Source organism: Stylophora pistillata, chromosome 7 (assembly GCF_964205215.1).
Source record: "Stylophora pistillata chromosome 7, jaStyPist1.2, whole genome shotgun sequence".
NCBI lineage: Eukaryota > Metazoa > Cnidaria > Anthozoa > Scleractinia > Pocilloporidae > Stylophora > Stylophora pistillata.
Window position 1 is genome coordinate 16,579,396 of NC_142525.1, and position 19,550 is coordinate 16,598,945.

Sequence of the window (19,550 nt, forward strand, 5' to 3'; positions counted from 1 at the left end):
TTCTTACACGAGCTGAGCCAACAGCACCCAAAGCCTCACAAAAGATTAAGAAAAAACTTCAAACAGAACTCCTCACATGTAAACAACTTACCTAAAACTGTGGCATTTACTTCATGATAAGCAATAGGACTCCCACCAAGTTGTATACTGTACTCAATCTTGTATGTTCCTTCATCTTCTGTCCTGACATTTTTTATGAGTAGTGTGGCTTGATCACCTCTGACAATCTCAATATGTGGGGCTCTGGGTTCAGTGTAACTAGTTGTACCAACGAGATTTAAAAAGGTTGTGGCAGCGATCACATCATAATTTAAATTTGCCTGATTAAACTTCTTCCAATGAATAAGATAGAGTGTCTGGCTTTTAGTCTGTTCATCAGCAGTTAGAGTGAACTTCCATGTGAGTGACATGTCTTCTCCATTTATAACCAATGTTGGATTGGCTGGTTGTAAAGTCCAATTGAACGATTCTGTAGTTCAGCAAAATAAATATTTTTAGGCAAATGATTTCTTGCTTGGGACTTATGACAACATGCAAAATTTAATGACACAGAATGCCAAAAAAAAAAAATTAAATTATCAACGCTTGAGAAATGAGACCACTCTGAGATCATAACTATCTCTACTCAGCCTCTCTCAACACCGATCGTGGAGGAGTAGAGATGATAAAATGCTTGTAATTTGATTTTAAACAGAAATTAGCATGGTTTAATTAAATAAAATTGGCAGTTGAGAAGTTGTCACCATTTTAATCATTCGTCTGATATTCATTGTTGAAAATAAACTGGGAGTGTTAGCTTCTTTTAGATGAAAAACAAGTTAAAGTTAGATTTGAAGCTTATTGGATAGTTTTTGCTGATATAAACCTATAAGTACTGCTTTTCATTGCGTCAAAGTACTGTGCACCTTTGACTTAACTTTTCGTTGTTTGACTACCGGAATCAATTATTAAATGAGAAAGGTTTTATTACAATGGACATGCATGACCACGATCATCCTCCTGTAGTAAGGAGGCGCTACAGGCAAACGTCCACCTATCCGATAAATATCCTGTTCATCACTCAGTAAAGCGTCACTCGTGCAAACTAAAAATCCAATTTTAGCTAAACAAAAAAGTCAGTGAAATAAGACATTTTCGCTCGCATTGAGGCAATACATAAGCAATTAAAAGGCACCCGACGGGGGTTGCGACTTCTTTGAACAAATCCAATTAAGTAATTCCGTATAAAGATGATCACGTTGTTTGAGGATTTAAACAAAATAATGGATATCGTACAATTTATTATGAAACGATCTGGATGTGCAGTGCCGCTGAAACAGCTTAATCGCTACTGCTGTATACCAACTGTTTTGCGCTAAGAACTACTTTGTCTTTGGCGCACTTTAACACTTTTTGTGATTAGTGACTCCAGTTCGACGAAAAATTCTATATCTTCGCACGTCTGCGTATTAAACTTCATTTACGGGTCATTTGATTTTAAGTTTTTCATATGGAGAGGGGGTTCTTGTGTTTATCATATTCTTCGGAAATATTACCGGCCCATAAAATTAATTTAAAGCGGTTTTTTCCACTGAATTTTTTCTTGAACCAAAACTTTTATGGATTGCTAGGCACGTTCATTTCTTTATAAATCTGTCATGCAAATGCGATTCAGGCATCAAAACACTGGCAGGAAAGTGAGTCTAAGGTATAGACCTTGTAAAGGTGTAAGGTGTAACTTTAGTGCACACTCCCGAAAAAAAGGTTTTCAGTGAACAATATGGTGAATAAATACGTAGAATGTGTACATTACAGGAGAAAATATGTTTGATATACAGGTGTTACAACTTATTTTGTTTAAAAAACTTGTTATACACCTTTGTTTTCAAAATTTTCTTGAAGTTGGAAGGGCCGTTACGCAGTCTTAAATCTTTCTATAATGGATTTCATAAGTCGTCTGTCCTGTAATGAAATGATCTCTGGCCAACAGTCCATGCGGAACCCCCCTTGCACTTGAAATGTAAAAATAGCGTCCTTGCAATTTGGCTCCTTTTTTACGCGGTGCCACCCGGCCAGGTTCTTGAGGGATGGAGATGGAGCTATGAGTTCCATTTAAAAAAAAAAAAAAAAAAAAAAGGAAAGAAAATGAAAAACAAAAAAAAAAAAAAACAAGCGCAGTTAGGATTATCACTAAGATAGTAGAACTACATGCGTGCTTTGCTCTACTTGGCTCATTCAAAGTGCGGTCGAACGCTACACCAAGTTCCTTACTAGACTCTAATGGCATGATTCTAATGGCATGATGGCTCCGAACAAAGAGAGCTTGAAGCCAGGTGATCTACGGATCATCGGGCGGCTGCCAAAGACCACGAGCTTTTTCATTTCCGTGTTAAGCCGTGGTCAGGACAGTGGAATACTCCGGTGTTCAAAAGTCTCTCCAGACCGAAGGTCGAAACAGCGACGACGACATTTCTAAGAGTTATGGAACTGTCTTGAATCAATGGGTTGAATGTCCTTTTAAGACTTTCGAGTTTTACTCGAAGTTTCGAGAGATCAAAGCCGCTTATCGATTGGTTTTCTCTCTTCTGTCTTCTGTGACATGAGATGGTGACAACATGGCAACTGGAAGCAAACCGTTGATTCTGCGACTTATTGTGACTTTTATGCTCGTCACTGGCTTGCTGAACTTCTGCTAGGAGGAGGATACAATTCTATCTTATGGGTTGCGTCTGCTGTGAGATGGGAGGTAAGAATGGCGCGACAAATAGCCGAAACTTTGAAAGATATCGGGCAGCGAGGTCGTGGTCGCGGAAGCTCATTTTTATCTTCGAGAATCAACTACTCTGCGAACGGTAACAGCACTTTTCAACTCCATCGCATCATTACAGCGGGAGACGTTCAAACAAGTCCGGGACCGAGAAATAGCATGAAACAACCGAAATATCCCTGCAAGGAATGCGGTAAGAACCTTCGATCGAATCAAGATGCCTTGCTATTGCAGATTGTAATTTATGGGTGCATGCTAAATGTCTTCGTATAACTGAAGCTGTTTTCAAGCACTATTTGAATTATCCTGACATCGAATGGACATGTTAATTGTGTAGCCTTCCTACGCGACCATAGATTACCCGTTTGAAACAAATTTCAACATACAAGTAAATACAGCTAATACCACGATAGAAACGAGCTACTTTGAAAGTGACCATGTAAATGTGGACCTTCCAAATTCCCAGGCGAGTTCGATTCTCGCAGAAAGGACAAACAATTTGAATGATGCTTTCGTTGCACATTTAAATATTAACAGCATACAAAACAAGTTTGAAAAGCTAAAATTACCGAATGACAAACTGAAAGCTCATATATTTATTGTATCGGAAACAAGATTCGATCGTTCGTATCCTGATGGCCAGCTTATTTTACAAGGATACCAGCTTTATCGCAAAGACAGAGCCAAAGGAGGAGGTGGACTCATTGCTTATTTCTCTACGACAATACCCTCTAAGAAACTGAAATTTCCAAAAGCCTAAAGACGCTGAAAGCTATAGCGGTTGAGCGCTGTACAGAAAGAAGAGAAATACTGTTCTCAGCGCTTTACAGGCCGCCTAAACACTTCAGAAAGAACAATGATCCCAGTGGATCTAAATACCAGCAAATCGTTGAGGACGAAATGAATGATATTTTTCAGTACGCGTGTCTTTAAAAGCAGTGCATATTCATTTTGGGTGATTGAATATGGACCGGCTTATTCCTGAACGAAGTGGGGGGAAGACGCTTAGAAATCTGGAGCAAGTTTATAGCCTTACATGTCTGATAACTGAGCCTACCAGAGTTACAATACATTCCCAAACGCTCTTCAGAGCTGTTCACAAGGTGCGGAGTGTATAACCCCGAAATAACTGACCACTCTTTGATTTGTGGCAAAATGATAGATAAAGTTTGTAAGCAAAAGCCCAAGACCATAATATTCTGGTAAACTAAGAATAATGAAACAACAACAAACATATGAAACATATGTGTGAACTGCGGTTATGAGACGTATATGAGAACGATTCTTCGCAGTAAAGCCCTATTTGAGCAATAGTGAAAATCAGACCTGAAAAAAATTGTTCACTTTTGCTCAAATAGTGCTTTACTGCGAAGAATCGTTCTCATATACGTCTCATAACCGCAGTTCACACATATGTTTCATATGTTTGTTGTTGTTTGATTTATCATCTACGGGTTTATATCGAATTAATTTGATAGCCTGCTCCCAGTTGGCTTGTTAGCTCAATTGGTAGAGCGCTGCACTAGTATCGCAGAGGTCAGTGGTTCGAGTCCCGTACAGGCCTGAAATTTTTTTCAGGTCTGATTTTCACTATTGCTCAAATAGTGCTTTACTGCGAAGAATCGTTCTCATATACGTAAGAATGATGACTTTGAACTGTTTGATCAAGATCAAATTAATGCACCCTGGCATGTTTGTGACATCTTCACCGGTGCCTGCGTAGACGATAAATATGATTATTGGAGAGGGCTATTTGAAAGTGTTGCCAATCAACACGCTCGACTCAAAAGGAAAAGAGTGAGGGAAAGGGATATTCCTTACATGACACAGGAATGGAAAAGAACTTTAAGCAATCCGACGGTACTGGTACACTAAGGCGGACGAACATAAATCAACACCATCGAAATTTTACGACACGTTCAAACCTTTTATTGGTAACAAGAGCAAAGAATCGGCAGCAGTGTACCTTAAAACGGAAGTTGATAATGCAATAAAGGATCAAAGGGAAGTGGCAGAGATACTCACCCACTATCCACTAATGCGGCACTAGGTATCGGCGGAGATCACGTAAATAACTTTACGGAAGAGGACCAGGGTGACCAAAGTTTAGACCATACGAGAAACCAACAAAGAAACTTATTTTGTATAAAAGCTCTTCATAGTGGCGGAAATGGAGCAGGCACTGGAAGGATAAATCCAAACAAGTTCAGTGGATGGGACACAGGACTACCGCCAAAATTACTCAAGCATGTGGCTAAAGAAACAGCAGCATCGTTGACAAGCCTCTACAACAACCGTATAGAGCAGAGTACCTTGTCTAGCGCATGGAAGATGAGCGTGTGGGCACCCGTATTTAAGAGGGGAGACCGACAGGAGGCTAAAAAGTATCGCCCTATCACTTCCCTCATAGCTGTTGATAAAATATTTGAATTGTTGCAAAGCAATCAGCTGACTAGCCATTACAATGACACTCCATACTAAAGAATGACAGCCGACAGAAAAAGATAAGCCTTTCTTACACTGATTGAGGATTGGAAAAAGGCCGTCCATAGCAAGCAATTGGTGTCAGTGTTATCTACAGATATGAGTAAGGCCTTTGATTCTCTCAGCCATTACCTGACGATAAAGAAACTGGAGGCTTGTGGATTTGGTGAGCGATCACTTAACCTTATGCGATTATTTTTCGACAACAGACTAAACAGAGTAAAATGTGTGACGCCACTAGTGACCGGATAAAGAGGGAAAGGAGATGTTCTCAAGAATCGTCTTTCGGCCCCTTACTATGGAACATCAACTAGAACGATATGTCAGCTCATGCTAAAGACACAAATTTAACTATGTACACTCATGACCACCAAATGTACGTCAAAGGAAGGGACCATGAAACAGTAGGAAGTGGAATGAAAATTCATGCGCCAGTAAGCACTGTTGTGGCTTACAAATAATTTTCTACTGGCTAATCCAGACAAGTTTCAGTCTCTAAACATTAAATTCATGGAAACTCGATAAGGGCAAGAGAGAAAAGATGCTGAATATAAAAGACCTGGACATTGCGAACACGGAACTAATTATATCATCAGGAGTTCACGGAGATGATAATCTCAATTTTACCGAGTATGTTAGCAAATTATTTACTAAGGCAAGCCAGAAAGTCGGAGTACTTCCTCGTCTTCGAACTTAATGCCCTGCAAGGCTGAGCTACTGCTGTATAAATATTTTATACTACCCTATCTAACTTACTGCCTCTTAACTTGGCATTTTTGCAAGTTATCCGACAAAAGGAAGCTAGTACGAATCCAAGAGAGAATACAAGAAAGGCGACACATGTGAAGAACTTTTGCGACGAGCTGATATACTTTCTTTAAATAACAGACGGCTTCAAGACGTCACTGCACTTATGTTCAAAGTTAAACATGGTCTCGTACCTGATTGTGTTCCGACATATTTGTCCGCAAAAGCTCTACACACTCGCTGCGAAATAGTGACTTCGTATTACCACGTTTTAGAACTACGCGCTACGGCAAACACTCTGTTAGATATCTTAGATCATTCTTATGGACAAAACTTACCGTAAATCAAAGGAATTCCTCCAGTTTACCAGTTCTTATTAAAACAATAAGAAAATTGAATCTTGCCGACATTTTAACCAACAACAGCCATTTCTGTAATCTTTGTAACCAATAGAATACTTTTTTTTTTATTTGGATCTCTTATACTCACTAAGTCTTTTATCATTCTCCTTTGAATAGTCAATTTTATGAGTACCATATGTTAATTAGTCTTGCTATTGTATTGGTGTCCCCAATTAGTCCATCTCGGCTTAACACATTGACACTTGAATTACTTAATTACTTAATTACTTAACATTACTTACTTAAGCGAAAGGCAATTATCAAAACACCAATTAAGAGATATTGATCAGTTGAATTCTTTGCTCACTGCAAGGCGTAAGTTCATTTCTTTTCACCAAAACGATGATATCGTTCTTTTGAGAAGTTGTAAAAGTTTTGCATGTGTAACGTACGTTAGCCACGGTAACGACTTCTTTCGTTTAACTTCGAATTATCTCTTAACGTATCTAAATCTAATTTCGTTATTTTTTATCCTTATCAACACAAACTATACCGAGAAGTAAACCTTAAAATACTTGATAATAACTCAGAGCAATTGGTATCTCTTGAACGTAAGACATATGTTAAATACCTAGGTGTTCTAATTGACGGTAATCTCTCCTGGAAGCACCATATTAACTACATTTCCACGAAAATAAGCAAAGGTATCGGTATTATTGCAAGGCTAAGACACTTGGTACCGCTCACTACTCTTATAAACATTTACCGCTCGCTCATTGAACCGTATATTTCCTATGGTCTCGTTGCTTGGGGCCAAGCCGCGAACACTCATCTAAAGAAAATCGTCATTTTACAAAAGCGGGTTCTTCGTCTAATGTATTTTTCCGATTATACATCTCACTGTGCTCCTCTTTTTAGTCGTTCGGGAATTCTACCGATAAAAATGCTTTACTTCAAATTGGTTGCCTCTCTGTTACAAGACATGAAAAATCGCTGTGCTTCTCTTAATATTTCTGAACTTTTTACTCACTCGAACAGGTTCATTCCTACTCTACTCGTTTCTCAGTAGCTGGAAGCTTTTATATAAAACAGGCGAGAACAAATCATCAGTTGCTTTCCTTTTCTAGAGTTGGTGCGAAAATATGGAATTACATCGCCCCTGAGCTTCGTAAGCTAAGGAAAGCACCTTTTAAACCTAAGCTAACTCACTTGCTTTTGAAAATTCTTGAAACTGAGGAGATGAACGTTGACTTGCGCTACCTTGACCTTTCTAACTTATATTTGTATTTCAATTGATTAGCTTTCTCTTTGACCTATTAAAAACTCCCTTGTGTGACTGGCTCAGTCAAAACCTTTAACATGATTATCACTACTATTATTTATTATTTATTTTTATTTGATCAATTATTTATTTATTTAATTGTTGCGTGTGTGTGTGTGTGTTTTTGTGTGTGTGTGTGTGTGTGTGTGTGTGTGTGTGTGTGTGTGTGTGTGTGTGTGTGTGTGTATGTGAGAGCCTATACAGTGTCTGTTTAGGTAGCCCGCCTAAAATAGCTTTGCTAACTGCGGGCTACAAAGGCCTTTATTTCTTTAATTTTCAAAAATAAAGTCAACGTCGATGTTAGAACAAAACAAAACAAAACAAAAAAACATTACGTTTGGTTTATACTAAATCATCATTCAGCAACAACGCAGTTTTAAAAAACACCTACTCAAATTAAATATCCCTGAATAACCACCATGTAATGTTTACGTTGATTGACCCTTCAGTGGACGCTCGGTTAAAATAACGGTGAGTGTCATTCAGGTGCTCAACCGGGACGCAAATCGTCTGCACTGCAAGTATCCCGGAAAGTCCCATACATTTTCTTAGACTAAAAGTCTAAGAAAATGTATGGGACTTTTTGAGCGCTCCAGGCAGCTTTCCTGTAAGGCGTCATAATCTTGTTGCTGCCGACATCGATGTGACAGATAATTGCTTTTACAGTGTTTTTTTTGCCGGCTTATATTGTCATCAAGTTTCAATAAGACGGCTCTCATTTTTCACGAGAACAATAAAGTATTTGTAAATTACGAGATCGGATGCACTTACTGTTTCAACTAATTCGCTCTTCTTGCTTGGGAATACATTAATAAATTGTCGGCGGACCTTGTGGCCTCCACAAAGCTGGAAATACCAAATAAACGGGGGGTAAAATCGCGAAAAAATACTCCCAAGGAGAAACGTAAACAAAGTAGAGAATGGAGAAAGCGAAAGCGACAGCAGAAGAAAGCGGGTAATCTGGCTTAAGTTCTGCCTGGCGTCAATGGTGGACCAAATGTGGCTGAGACAAACTCTATTGATAAAAAATCATTTTCTCCAAATCTGGATACAAAATAGGTAGGCAACGAAAGCGGACTTATCATGCTTAAGGCTAATTCTAAAGAAGAAATGGAAAGTAATGTGAAGCGACCACGATTAACAACCGTTTTAGATGTAAATTATTCAAGATCAGCAACAATCAGCTTCGGAGGGCGCTTGGAGACGATGCAAGACGCAGGCGGGCTCAATATTAAAGGACGTTTTTGGCACAGACAACTTTTAAACGTATTGGTAGTTAGAAAAATATCCATTTGAAGAGTCATCACGAGACTCAGGTAAACAGAACTTCAAATATTCGAAAAGGCTGGTTGCTATGGAGTGACGTCATAAACCGGCTAAGTGTATTTGCTGCCTTATTTTTGTTGTGAATGTTGGTTTTGTGGTGTATCAGAACTCAATACCGTTAAATTTCATTAAAGATCCATCAAAGTGCCTAAGTTTGATTTTGCAGCTTATAGTGGTTGATGGAAGATGCATTTAAAGTTAAATTTCGCGTGGGTACAATAAGTTGGAATCACCTGAAACCACCTGAAACCCCAAGGAAACTATCCAAAATTACCTGAAAATATCTCGAAACAATTTAAAACAACTTGAAAGCACCTAAAAAACTACGGGTGACATCAGAAAATAAGTGTTAACAATCGAGTTTATCCATAGGGAACCCGGCTTACGGATATCGTATATAATGCCCTACATTACAGAATAGGTACCACAATTAACAGGTCTTCAAGGAAACATTCCATTGTTCTTGTTGAAAACACACTCAATTAGCTCTACGAATGGCTGGGAGTTGCACGGGAATATGCGAATTCATTTCTTGACAAAGCACTTGCGTTACAATAACAACATGAGATCACGAATGCAAAGAAGAAACTGTTTTAAATCGAAAGAAGTACGTGAAGTTTTTCCAACGGGATCATGCAAATTATATATGTAAAAGCCCAGGAAGGCCTGAAGATTTTCAAACTTCCTGAGGAAATTTTGAACGTTGTGTTTTTCTTTAATCAGAGACGAATTTATAGCGTGACCTAGAATTTCACTGACTTTGTCATTGCAAAAGTGAAATATATGTGGATTTTTTGCAAGGTATTTTACTGCAAATGACAGAATATAGCTGATGAATGGTGGCCTTAACTTCCACTGCTTAAGTAAATTTCAGGTGGTTTCAGGTGATTCCAACTTTTAGTACCTACGTTAAATTTCCAGGTTATTTATGTCTGTCAATCTTGACTCTTCATATTCTTTTATTTTTGCAATGTTTTTATGTTACATGTCGAGCCATGTTATGCTACTCAAGCAAAAAGGTGGTGATACTAACAAATATATAAATGAACTTTGCCTGCGAGGCCGGATTGGACACAGAGTGCTGTGTATTCTGCAAAGTTATTAAGGTAGGTTATACCTGCAATTGCTAAATGACATGCATCATAGCACAATTCTACAGTAACACAAAACATTTTCAGGTTACCGGTATTTGTGAGGCAATTTAATTCTAATCAATTAGTGACAGCTTTCTTGACTTTATGGAAAAGCAGAAATCTGTCCACAAACATGAACATATTTTATCTGTGGTGAACAGGGATTATATATCTACAAATAATAGTGAATATTATGACTTTAGCCAAGTTAATTCATTATTAAGTCGTACGTGCACTTTATTGATAGGAATGTGCCTGTCCTGATGTTCCTTGTGGGGAAGCCTGTGCTGAGTGTTTCCCAAAGAGCAAAGCAAATATTGGGGGGGGGGGGGGGGGTGTAGGTACAACTCTGCATTTCCGTATTGACATGCATAAAAACGTCCAGCTTGCAGTAGGGTACTTCACTTTCTATTTGGAACCCATGTCTTTAAATCTCACACTCAGTTTGACAGACAGTTACCAGCAGAAATATGGTAGCTTTGGATTATAAAGGTGGAAAATAAATTCACTGTTATTTTTTTTTCTGTCTGTTTCAGATGGACAGGATTAAGAGATGACTTGCTCTTTCCCCTTGAAGAGGAACCATGTGATGTCAATTTATGTGCTCTGCATGCAATGTATAACATTTGAATTTTTAAATTGTGTACACCTATTGTAATATGGCACAGTCAACATTGCTTTCTTTTAAAGAAATCTATTTTCTTGAAGTTTAATCCTGTAATAATAAGATTTTTGTTTAGTGTTGCCTGATCACTTCTGAGATATATATTTGTCATATTTCTTTGATTAATATAGCATTCCGCGTAGTGCCAGAGGGCTTCTGGGATATATAGCAAACTTAGTTTTTCATTCACGGTTAATAGAGGGAAATGCTGTCTTTCCTTTCTGGTTCACCCAGGTTGAATTCCTGGCATTCAATGTAATGCCTGAGTGCTTCAGGGATATATAAAATACTTAGCTTTTCATTCATGGTTAATATAGCAAAGTGTTGTCTATCCTTTCTGGTTCACCCAGGCTAAGTCCTGGCATTCACAGTAATGCCGGAGCACTTCTGGGATATATAACATACTTAGCTTTTCTCTCATGTTCAGTATAGGGAAGTGTTTTATAAACTTTCTGGTTCACCCAGGTTGAAGTCCTAGCATTCAGTGTAATGCCTGAGCGCTTCTGGGATATCTAACATACTTAGATTTTCATTCATGATTAATATAGGGAAGTGTTGTCTATCCTTTCTGGTTCACCCAGGCTGAAGTCCTGGCATTCAGAGTAATGCCTGAACGCTTCTAGGACACATGACATACTTAGTTTTTCATTCACGAATATTATAGGGAAGTGTTGTCTATCGTTTGTGGTTCACCCAGGCTGAAGTCCTCACATTCAGTGTAATGCCTGAGTGCTTCTGGGATATATAGCATACTTTATAGTTTTTCATTCATGGTCAATCTTGGGAAGTGTTGTCTATCCTTTCTGGTTCACACAGGCTGAAGTCCTGGTATATAGTGTAGTTAATGCCGGAGTGCTTCAGGGATATATAACATAATTAGCTTTTCAATCATGGTTAATATAGGGAAGTGTTGTTTATCTTTTCTGGTTCACCCAGGCTGAAGTCCTGATATTAAGAGTAATGCCTTAGTGCTTCTGGAATACATAACATACTTAGTTTCTTTGACAATCACGAGTTAATCTAGGGAATTGATGCCTATCCTTACCGGTTCACCCAGGCAGAAGTCCTGGCATTCATTGTAATGCCTTAGCGCTACTGGGATATAACTTAGGTTTTCATTCATGGTTAATATAGGGAAGTGTTTTCTATCCTTTCTGGTTCACCCAGGCTGAAGTTAACTGGCATTCAGAGTAATACCTAAGCGCTTCTGGGATATATAATGTGAAGAAATTCTTGTGACCCAAACTGTTCTGCTCTTTGAGCTCTTCACCTATCTGCAGCAGAGCGACAATAATAAATGGTCATTTGAGACACAAATTTGAAAAACAGTTTCATTTACTGCTAGAAGGCGCCCTGCAAACCGCGACGGGAAGAGAACTTCAAAACACAAAGTGCTGCGAAAAAAAAATGAATGAATAAATCAAGGCAAAACAAAAGCTGGTACATTTCTTTGCGAAGCTAGATCGTGAAATTTCCGATGTGATGTTTTTGTAGGACGTAAACACATGACGACGACTGATTTCCTGACAAACTGGGCAATACGAGATAACATGAATTATGCTACAACACGAAATAATGCGCACAGCCTCAAGTAATCTATATACCGTATTTCCTTGAATAGGCGCCCACCCCTCGGCCATCCAAACTTCAAATGCGCTGGAATTTTTCTTGTTGACAAAGGGGCGTCTCTGGGTGTGCCACCTTAAAGTACAGCCTAATGACTATGATCAAATAAAGAGTTTAAAAATACAGAATTGCTGAGTTATACTGCACTTTTGGGTGTGCCACCTGAAAGTACAGCCTATTGACTATGATGAGAGAAAGAGTGTAAAAGTACAAAATATGCTGGGTTAAACTGCACTTTTGGGTGTGCCACCTTAAAGTGCAGCCTATTGACTACAATGAGAGAAAGAGTGTAAAAGTACAAAATATGCTGGGTTAAACTGCACTTTTGGGTGTGCCACCTTAAAGTACAGCCTATTGACTATGATGAGAGAAAGAGTGTAAAAGTACAAAATATGCTGGGTTAAACTGCACTTTTGGGTGTGCCACCTTATAGTACAGCCTATTGACTACGATCAGAGAAAGAGTGTAAAAATACAAAATTGCTGGGTTATACTGCACTTTTGGGTGTGCCACCTTAAAGTACAGACTACTGACTACAATCATATAAAGAATTTAAAAATACAGAAATGCTAGGTTATACTGCACTTTTGGGTGTGCCACCTTAAAGTACAGACTACTGACTACGATCATATAAAGAATTTAAAAATACAGAAATGCTGGGTTATACTGCACTTTTGGGTGTGCCACCTTAAAGTACAGCCTATTGACTATGATCAGAGAAAGAGTGTAAAAGTACAAAAAATGCTGGATTAAACTGCACTTTTGGGTGTGCCACCTTAAAGTACAGCCTATTGACTACAATCATAGAGAGAGTGTAAAAGTACAAAAAAAGCTGGGTTACACTGCACTTTTGGGTGTGCCACCTTAACGTACAGACTACTGACTACAATCATATAAAGAGCTTAAAAATAGAGAAATGCTGGGTTATACAGCACTTTTTGGTGTGCCACCTTAAAGTACAGCCTATTGACTATGATCCTGGAAAGAGCGTCAAAATACAAAAATGCTGGGTTATACTGCACTTTTGGGTGTGCCACCTTAAAGTACAGCCTGTTGAATATGATCATAGAAAGAGTGTAAAAATACAATAATGCTGGGTTACACTGCACTTTTGGGTGTGCCACCTTAAAGTACAGACTACTGACTACAATCATATAAAGAGTTTCAAAATACAGAATTGCTGGGTTATACTGCACTCTTGGGTGTGCCACCTTAACGTACAGCCTATTGACTACAATCATAGAAAGAGTGTAAAAATACAAAAAGGCTGGGTTATACTGCACTTTTGGGTGTGCCACCTTAAAGTACAGTCTATTGACTACAATCATAAAAAGAGTGTAAAAATACAAAAATACTGGGTTATACTGTACTTTTGGGTGTGCCACCTTAAAGTACAGTCTACTAAATAAGATCATAGAAAGAGTGTAAAAATACAAAAATGCTGGGTTATACAGCACTTTAGGGTGTGCCACCTAAAGTACAGACTTCTACATACGATTAATAGGAAAGGTAATAAATACTAAATCAGAAAGGTAATTAGTGCATACTGTGAAATTGAAAAGGAAGCAAGTACTCACTAATGGTGCCCATTTCAAAAGCGCTCTCCCACGAAACATCTGGGCACTGCACAATATAAACCACACCTCATAATTTACAGAAAAATAAACAAGAACTGTTGAACCCCAAGTGAAGGTACTCGCCAATGCCACCTCTGGTATCAAAGACTTACATCAACACGGGACTAACAAAATGTAACACAGTTAAGAATAAAATTCTTAGCTGTGTTTACATCTGTGTAGGAGAGCTTCAACTTGTCCGGCGGAAGGGAGAATCCCACAATCTCTTCAAGGTTTTGAAGAATTTCAAATTCTGTTGGACCTGAAATGTGTTTTATCATAATGGGAAAAATAATAGATATACCCACAAAGTGAATCAATTGTAAAATACACACAAAGCCAATAATTTGACCACTCATGCACCCGACATAGAGCTAACATGAATATTCTGCTTTGAAATAGCAGACTCCTGACCACTCTTAGCTTCTTCTTAACAGAAATTCTATCACCATGAAAAGACTCTGGGCCAAAGCACTTCAGGGCTTGATTGGCTTCTGGAAGTGAACCAATCTTGTAGGCAATCAGACCAATGGATGCAAGCAACTGCTCTGTATTGCGCATCTCCATATGTAGTGCACACAACTGAATGCTAGTAAGCTCTTCATCAAGGAGAAAAAGGAGATCCTCCCGGATTCCAGTTGATCTGCAAATTATGGATAACAATGGTGCATTTACAATAATTATATTGTAAATGGGTACCCCAAAAGGAGCAGGGATGGCACAGTGGTGAGAGCAATCGCCTCCCACCACTGTGGCCCGGGTTCAATTCCTGAACCTGGCGTCACATGTGGGTTGAGTTTGTTGGTTCTCATCCTTGCTCCACGGGTTTTTCTCTGGGTCCTCTGGTTTTCCTCCCTCCGCAAAAACCAACGTTCCAAGTTGTGTCCCCAATTAGCTTCAAGCTAAATACCCCTGATACATTATTAAAGTTTATTATTATTATTATTTATAAATAAAAAATAAAGTCTTATGAATATCATGGCAATAAATAAATGGTGGAAGGTGGCTGCTCTTACAATGCATCAACTTTGGTACCAAAAAGGCCTCAAGCACTTCCTACATAAGCCTGTGCATTATTTAATGATCATGAATGGCTAAACTTAAAGTATACCTGTCTATGTTACACTTGCTTTGTAGGCATTTTAGGCAGGTTTCATCTGGGGCCACTTCATGACATTTGCAACCCTAATGGGAAATGAAATTACCTCAAAATAAATTAATATTATCTTACAAAATTTTTTGGTTGCATTATTAGAGAAGACTGTAGCTTGTATATTGTAACTGATGAACTACAACTAAGAAATGCTCATTGATCCACATGCATGTACACCAACACAAATACTAACCCTGATTGCATTGCATATAAAGCAGAATTCTACATCTACCCCTCGACCACCAAGTTGAAAATCAAGATCCCCTTTCTTTACCAAAAGAAAGATCAGTGTTTTGTAGTCCAATGAAACTAAGATATGACAAAAATCAACAGCAATAAAGAATTATAATATGACATACCCCCGGTACATGTAGAAGATTAACTTACTGTTTAAAATAATGGTCACTGATAATGAAAAAAAAACCCTCAATTAAGTTTCTAAAAAAGAAAGTCAGCATCCTCCCTTTTGAAAAGATTAAGGTTAATGTTCTTGCAAATAACAAAATGATAGAACCATCTTAATTACCGTCAAATTCTACATTGAACTTCATGCCATCAACAAAAATTCCTTGGTTCTTGATGATTCTCTTTTGTTCATTTAGATCTTTTAAAAGTACCTTCAGGCTTTCCCTATCAAAATAACATTAGGCATGAAGACAACTGATGAAACTTGTCGTTTATTCAGAGCTTATGTTGGGGTAATGTTCTTATAATGCAAAAGGATTTGCAGTTTTTTTCCTCTTTCTGTTTAATTCATAATGTGTGGGTATTTTTTTTTTTGTGTGTGTGTGTGTGTGTGTGTGTGTGTGTGTGTGTGTGTGTGTGTCTGTATTTGTGTGTATTACATTTGTCAGATCTTAGAGCCAGTACTGGAAATTGAGTCAACAATACAACTATGAAAACTGTAACATATATGTTCTATAAAACTACGAGCTTTCAGTAAGGAAAGCTTTATAAGAAAGTGTCTCTACTTTGCAAATTAAAAACTTTGTAACCACGTCAAGCAAAGGAGAAAAAGTATTTTAGTAACATAAAATAATAGAAATTAATGATGAACCTGTTTTCTTTACAATTGGCAATGGCCAGTGGGTAAACAGACTTTGCACTCTCTATGTTGTAAACAGGGTCAAGACAGGGAACCAGACCAACCAACACCTGATTTCTACCTGATCATAAAAAAATGATAATAGAAATGGTTGTTATAATAATTTCATTCTCATTCATGGGAACAAAAATTATGCATAACCGCACACTTAATCCGAGATAAGGTATTGTTTTATAATTTATGGTAGCAGACTTAAACCTGACAGTCAGTATTTACCACAAAAGGGTCTTCCATCTATCTTCATCAGAAGTTTAAGAGTTGGTGAGCACACATTATGCAGCCTTTGCTCGCGGACAATCACCTCCAAAACAGGAAACAAATCCACCTGGTAACCTTGTAAAGGAGAAGCCACCTTTTTCACATCTATGTATTTTTACAAACTCCAAAGATCACTTTTTTGGCCGCCTTCATTTGGTTAAGGTTCAACAATATTGATGTGTCAGAGGATTTCTAAACGGAAGCCAAAGAAAGAAAGCAAAAGAAAAATGAAAACAACAAAATTAACATGAAAAATACATCTGATATAACTGAGGTTTAAAAAAATTAGCTATTATCATAGTAATAGTAAATAATAATGAGACTTGCACTTCTTCTACCACTTTCAAGCATTAAATTTGTTACTGTGGAACTGCTTCCAAGTTGGGATAAATTAAATCTGAGTGCAGACATATCCTTTCCAAAAGAAGCCTCTTAAGATTGATAACTAATAACAGACCTTACTAACCCCTGTCCTTCCAAGTTTGGGTGATATTGATTACAGCTTGCCAAGTATTACCAGATACACTTGCCTTGGTCTTGAAATATAATAGCACCCAATCTGGAACTCGGAGGCTTTCCACGTATAAGGAAAATGTTTCATCACCAACAAGCTCTTCCACCGTCCGTTTAACTCCTTTCTTTAGGGCCACATCCTCCACAATCTCATTTACAATGGCCTTGGCCTCAGGATCACCAAACGCACACATGCTGGAAAGCACCGTTGATAAATTTTCTCGGCTCCTTTCACAGATGCCTAGTGCATCTTGGAGAACGCGGCTCCCCCTTTTCTTGATAAGGAAAGTCTTTTCTGGGGTCTCCAAATCATTCCTTTCAGAAATCTCCTTTAGATTAGGAGAACTAAGGCTGCCTCTGTTTGGAGGAGTCAAATGAACCGAGACAGGCATTTCTTCCGTACTAGCTAGGCGGAGTGTTGAATTGAGGAGTCATTGTAAGGCGCCGAGCAGCACGTGGTCGCTCGCAATTCAAGTCGTTGCCGTCTCCCTTGAGGGAACTCAAATCCAAGCCATTCAAAAATTCTTTAACTTTATAAATCGCGGCGGATCCTCCTTCTTCAGAAGCTCTCTTTTCCCTCAGAATAACCGATACAAGCCCAAAAGACGAGCAAACAACTTCAAATGCGCTGGAATTTTTCTTGTTGACGAAGGGGCGCCCATCGAGAAGCCGAGCTTTGTCGCTTTCAATTCGGCAGAAATCTTCTGGAAAAGTTGTCAGGATCGGCGATCGCTTAAAATATTGCAGAGGAGTAATTCCACAAAATTCTGTTGTGGGCACATACCAGTAATTATGCTCGCTTAATGCATCACTGACGACGCGAGAGAAGGTCGAAAAACCTTTCCTCAGCGCCATTTTTTGGGAAAATAACTAAGAAAACTACATGTACTACAAAGCAATCTGGGAAAAAAAAAAGAACATTGTCCAGATCCAAAAACAGACACTGTCCAGATCCAACCGAAAGGGGCGCTAACGATATTAACCACGCAAACGCTGACATAAAAACCACATATTTAATTGGATTAGAACGCCTGGGGAGTTTGATGTGTACTTCCAGTGCAGACGATTTGCGTCCCCTCAGTTGCAAACAACGCTAACGCATAAAGTAAAATATTGCAACTTCTCATATCTGTAGGCAATTAAATATTGGGGATTAGTATATTTTTCATTTGAATAACACCCTTTACATGCTAGGGCACCAATTTTCTCTCTCTTCTTTTCTACAGTAATTATGATTCTTGAAGCATGACATGAACAACTGATTTACATGAAAACATTTGCTCATCAAGAAAGCACTGCTTTTTAACCGCCAGAATTTTTGCCCACCTTACTACAGAGAACTCCTTACTTCACAAACTTGTAGCATTCGTAAGTAAGCGGGGTGAACGAACATCGTTTAATATACATTTTTTGCACCGGATCAAGTAAAACCCATAAACCAAGGTCATTAGCGGTGCTGATGCATAAATTTTGGGTGTCTGGCGTGATCATTCAAAAAAAAAGAATTTTGGATAATCTTTGCGAAACGACACTGAACTAGGTTTACGGTTTATTCACAGTCATTTCCTTAAAAGATAAAATGTTACTTATGAAGCATAATCCTGGCGAGCTCCATTTAGTTGGGATCAAAATGCCGCCCGATGATATTAATTTCCTTGTCAAGGTGGTTGCCAACCGCTCGGTGAGTCTGGCGATAATTTGCTTATTTGATTTTGTAAGTGAAATCAATCGAATAACATTGGATTTATATGCGATCGCATCACCCGAGAAGAGAGACTTTTTACGCTTTGTTTTTTGTAGTCCTACAGCTATGTAGGATTGAGGATGATTCGTTTTTTCATCTGTTGCAATCTTTACTCGACGTCCGCCACTATGAGATAAACGCGAGTTAAAAATCTTTTAGAACGCGACTCACCTGAATACTGAATCACACAAAGAAATGAGATGAAGTACGAAACGATCACAAATTCCATTTCAGCTACTATAACTTGCTGGATGGCTGAAAGTGATATGAGCATCTATAACTATATCACAAGTCTTCAAGCGAAAATAATTTCCTCTTCCGTGACAAGGCGAAGAGTACGTGCTGATAATTACCCAAAATTCCCTTGGCACCGATGAACTTTCATTATCAGTCAGTGAAATGCATTTTGTCTCATTCACATATGTCGAGCTCCCGCCAATTTTGCTACTTAATGAGAACTGTTTATCTGCGAATACACCAGCGACAACAGATAAAATATGCATCGAAATAAACATCCATTGATGATTACTTTATAAAAAAAAAAAAAAAAATCAGATGTTCGTGTTTACGACTTTAGCTTGGGTATGTGGCGTTTAATCGAGAGACTACGCAACTAAAATTCTAGTTGAATAATTATAATGACAATAATCTTGATGATAGGAATAATGACAATAATAATACTAGGATTAAAATGGTGCCGGAAAAATCAAACAGTGGGAAATAGTGTTATGAACTACTAAAATTTTATCAGTAGAAAGCTTCGCTTGGATGAA

At 38.3% G+C, this 19,550-nt stretch overlaps 1 long non-coding RNA gene and 1 pseudogene across 2 annotated transcripts; one reads left to right on the top strand and one right to left on the bottom strand.

Annotated features, from left to right (window-relative positions):
* The first annotated feature begins 8,145 nt into the window (after positions 1 to 8,145).
* On the top strand, positions 8,146 to 12,079 carry LOC148726866 (uncharacterized). The gene is made up of 2 exons (XR_015989759.1): positions 8,146 to 10,071; positions 10,635 to 12,079. It is a non-coding gene; the product is annotated as an uncharacterized LOC148726866 (long non-coding RNA).
* Positions 12,080 to 19,083, bottom strand: LOC148726867 (uncharacterized; annotated as a pseudogene). The gene is made up of 9 exons (XR_015989602.1): positions 18,949 to 19,083; positions 16,987 to 17,800; positions 16,479 to 16,712; positions 16,215 to 16,323; positions 15,684 to 15,787; positions 15,351 to 15,466; positions 15,116 to 15,189; positions 14,368 to 14,647; positions 12,080 to 14,266 (listed from the first exon to the last, which is right to left on the bottom strand). The product of XR_015989602.1 is annotated as an uncharacterized LOC148726867 (transcript).
* Between the last annotated feature and the right edge of the window lie 467 nt (positions 19,084 to 19,550).